We start from the raw sequence: 5068 nt of genomic DNA on the forward strand, positions 1-5068 counted from the left end.
TCTTAAGTGCCCTATCGGGAGTTTTAGTACTATTTATTAGACGTATTTTGACCAATGTTTGTGCAGTAGTTATGATGTGAAATACTTGGTAAAAAATAATTGAACACTTTATAAAAAATGAACATTTAGTAAATAAATATGAACAAGCCATAAAAAATGAACATAAACCTGCAACTTTATATATACATATTTATAAAGATATGTTCATTTTATATGCTGTAAATGTTCAATTTAAATTACAAAACTATTGATTTTTTTTTTTTTTTGGTAAATTAGGAATTTTATTACCAAAAGGAGCAAAGAATACAAGAAACAACTTAAAAAAGCTAAGTTGTACTCCAAACTACACAAGCCTTACAAAAGCCCAACAACCCCCAAACAGTTCTTAAACTCGATAATGCCAACTTCTAGGAAGGGTTCACCATAGAGAGAAAGAACGGCCTTGTTCCCAGCCTTAAGCCACCTTCTAGGAAGGGTGACAAAGACAGGAAACAAGAAACAAAGACTCAAAAGGTCACCCCTACTCAACTGCAAGAAAACAAGTAGAAGGGCTAGACAGTAGGACAATACACCAAAACAGCCAGAAAAACAACTACAAACTCAGAAAACAGCAAAACTGCCAAAACAGAAAAACCTGTCAAAGCACAGGCAGAACTGCAGAACACAAAGCAAACCAACAGAAAGCTACATAATCAAATACTTGTTTCAAGCAGGGCATCTGCAAGCAGTATGGAAGATAATATCCCTGACTAAAACTTCAACAGATTTACAGTAACCAGTAAACAAAACTACATTTCTCTGAATCCAAATGCCATAAAGTGTTTCAGTGAAGGCAACTTGGATTACTTTGTTTTTCACTCTAGAGCTTCTACAGCTTTTCTTCAACCATTCAATCTCATCTTCAAATTGCTGAACAGGTTTAGTTACATGCAACATACTTAGAATTTTGCTCCAAACCTGCCTAGAGCATTCACATTCAAAGAATAAATGCTTCACACTCTCATTAATTTTCAAACAGAGAAAACACTTGGGATCTTAGGAGATGTGCCATTGTAGCAGCCTATCCTTAGTGACAAGTCTGTTCCCTAAAGCTAACCACAAGATAAAAACACTCTTAGGGGTTGCCAGTTTGTGACAAACAACCCTTTTCCATGGAACCTTAGGAACTTGAGGTCTAATAGCAGCATTAAGCCATCCCATCCCCCTTGATCATTCACCATATCTCTACAACTAAAAATATTCTTCAAAAACCAAGAGCATTTAGCAGGGATAGGGGCAGTCCAACAATCTCTATGCTTAAAATAGTAGATATGGACCCATTTAACCCAAAGATTATCAGCCTTGTGAGCAATATCCCAAAGCAACTTAGTGACTGGTGCTTTGTTCCACTTAGGGAGAGAGAGCAAACTTCAGCCACCACAGACTTTAGGAAGACATACATAGTTCAAAGCAACAAAAGATTTCCTAGCAGGAGCAGAGGAACCAGTCCAAAGGAAGCACCTGAATCTAGCTTCAATCTCTTTCAGAATTTTCTTTGGCAAGATAAAGATTTGAGCCAAATATGTCTGAATACCAGACAACACACTTTTGACGAATTGGAGTCTTCCAGCATAAGACAAGTGTTTAGTCATCCACCCTTGAATTCTTGTAGTCACTTTCTCCATAAGAGGCCTACAATGAGCAATTGTAAGCTTCTTAGAAGAGAGGGGGACCCCAAGATATCTAAAAGGAATAGAACCTTGAGAAACACCAAGAAGCCCTCTAAGTTATGTCTGAACTTCAATAGGAACTCCACCAAAGTAGACTTCCCTTTATCAAGGTTAGCAAAAAGACCTGAAGCATCAGAAAATTTGGAAAAAGCTTGGAAAAGAATCTTGACAAAAACTCTAGAGAACATCAACAAGTCATCAGCAAACATCATATGAGTTAGGCATAACTTTTCACATCTAGGATGAAAATTGAAATCAGGAGTTAACCTAAGCTCATAAAGGCATCTGGATAGGTATTCCATGCCTATATCAAAGAGAAAAGGAGACATATGATCACCTTGTCTCAGACCTTTTTTAGCTTCAAAGGGAAGAGCAGGAAAACCATTAATAAGGATAGAATAAGAGACATAAGTAAGACAGATCCAGATCCAGATCCAATTGATAAACCCTTGAGGGAAACCAAGCTCCTACATAACAGCAATCAAGAACCCCCATTGAACTGAGTCATAGGCTTTCTTCAAGTCCACCTTAACCATGCATCCAGGGGAGATAAATTTGTGATCATAGCCCTTGATCAACTCATTTGCAAGAAGGATATTATCTCCCATGTGCTTACCTGGAATAAAACCTGCTTGAGCATCATTAATGACCTCACCAATGACAGCAGCAAGTCTAGCAGAGATAATCTTAGACAGAAGTTTATAAACCACATTACAACAAGCGATGGGCCTAAAATCCTTAACATGAGAAGCGTTAGGGATTTTAGGAACAAGAGAGATAGTTGTGCAATTCCATTGCTTAGGCAAAATCCCCTTAATAAAGAAATCAATAACACTAGCATATATATCATCTTTCACAATATGCCAGGCTCTCTTAAAGAAGAAAGAGTTAAAGCCATCAATACAAGGAGCCTTAGTGTTATCAATTACTTTAAGACCATCATCAATTTCAGCATGAGAAACAGGCTGAATAAGGTAGCTCTGAGCAACAGAGCTAAGATGTTTACCTCTACTCATAGTAACAAGATCAACAACAGGCAGCCAAGGAGCTTTAGTCCCTAAAAGAGACTTATAAAAAGAAATCATCTCATGAGAAATAGAATCAGGATCCTTAAGCAAAACCTGATTAAAATCAAAGATAGAATCAATTCTATTCCTTGCTTTCCTAGTCTTCATCATTGAGAAAAAAAGTGATAATTGCCATCTCCAAGCTTAATCTAGTTGATCCTGGACTCTTGCTTGAAGATACTCTCTTGGATATCAGTCCAGTGCTTAACAATCTTAATAGCATCAGATTCTTTAGCATACAAGTCCAAATCATCAGTATTCTGAGCCATTAAGTGCTAAATCTCAACAAGCTCAGCATGAGCTTGATTAATTTTTTCACCAATATTACCAAAATGCTTGTTATGTAGAGACTTGATACTAGATTTCACATATTTTAGCTTCTGCCAGAAAGAACCACCAGAACACCAAGCCTGAGAAACAATATCAAGAAAATCAGGATGCTCAGCAATACAGTTTAGGAGTCTGAAGGGTCTACCCTTCCCAGCAGGAGAAGGACAAATGTCCAAAAGAACTGGGCTATGATCAGATAAAGAAGGAGCCATGTAGACAGTTTCAGCATGGGCATGAGAATCCAACCAAGCTTGGTTACCAAAGACTCTATCAATCCTAGAAAGAGTTTTAGGACCAGTATGGGCCTTATTTGACCAAGAATAGAAAGCTCCCTTGCTCTTGACCTCAGTAAGATCCAAATCATCAACAAAACTCTGAAAATCTCTAGTCTCATAGTCAGTAACATCATTACCATGGAGCCTGACTGAAGAGTTAAGCACATAGTTAAAATCACCAGCACATAACCAAGGTGAATGCTAAATAGAGAGATTCCTAATACCCTCCCACATGGGAAACCTGTCATGATTAGAGTGAAGCCTATAGGTAACAGTGAGCTGAATCTGAATGGAGAGGTCCTTAGTAAGGACAATGCAATGTATAAATTGCTCATGAACCTGTAAAATATTGACAGTAACTCTGTCTGCATTCCAGCCAATCCAAATCCTCCCTTTTGGAGAATAATCATAATTGCAAACCCAAGTCCAGGAGGGGTCGAATTTCTTCTGAACACCAATGCTATTTTTAGCTTTCACATTTGTCTCAATAATACCAAGAACATCAACTGAATGAGAGTGAAGAAGCTTCTTTACAGAAGAAACTTTTCCAAGGTCATTCAAGCCCCTGACATTCCATACAGAGAAAATCATGAGACCAAAGGGGGATTAACCTCACCCCCGATTGGATTAATAGTAAAACCACCAGCACCTTCTATTTCATCTTCAATTAAAGCCATAAGAGCATTTGAGGTAACAGCTGGCTGATTAACTCTAGTATGTTGGCCTTTTGTTTTCCTCCCAACTATTCTCCAACATGCATTTGAGTTATTTTGAGCTGTAGAAACATCTGGAGTGATGAGAGACTGCCCATGAACAGTTGAATCAGCAGTAGCAACAGCAACAAGGGCAACAAGAGCAGCAGGGTTTGGCTTTAGCAACCCAGACTTGCTGCTTGGGAGCTGTAGTTACTGACTGCTTGGGAGCTGCAGTCACTAATTGCTTAGAAACTACAGGAGTTTTGGCAGAGCAATCATGGCCAACTTTATTGCATTTAAAGCAAAAAGGTGGGGTACATTCATAAACTACCTTAAGCTCCAGAATTTCCTTTGAGGGACTTTCCACAAATACAGATTTAGGCAAAGGCTTGGTAACATCAATCTCTATTAGAACTCTAGCAAAAGAAACTCTTAGCTGTCTAGTAGTGCATTCATCAGCACAAATTGGAACACCAAGAAACTACCAATACGACTAAGAGTGTCAGAACCCCAGCAATTTAGAGGTAAGTTTGGGAACTTGACCCATAAAGGAATAGTTCTCAGAATTTCAGCACCAAAATCAAATTTAGGGCTCCAAGGCTTAATGATTGCTGGTTTCCCAAGGAACATATGTGGACCAGAACAAAGAATAGTGTCCTAATCACTAATTGAACATAAATTAATGATAAAATACCCATCATCAGGCCAAAATATATCTGGTTTTTTCACATTGTTCCATTATTGAGATATAAAACGATGAACAACAACAATAGTAGGATAATAACCAACCATATAGAAAACTAAGGCATTAGACCATTTCTTATTACCTTCCATAAGTTAAGAGTCCTGCAGCTGAGCTATTTGCTTCCCATCTTGAACCATCAGGGCAACATAGGACAGATGAGCTCCCTTAGCAGTCAACTTCCCAGCAAAAGAACTAGGCCGATCTTCACCATCTTTGTGTGCATTCTGCTCCGGGGGAGGTATAGAAT

Source organism: Chenopodium album, chromosome 7 (assembly GCF_948465745.1).
Source record: "Chenopodium album chromosome 7, dcCheAlbu1.1, whole genome shotgun sequence".
Taxonomy (NCBI): domain Eukaryota; kingdom Viridiplantae; phylum Streptophyta; class Magnoliopsida; order Caryophyllales; family Amaranthaceae; genus Chenopodium; species Chenopodium album.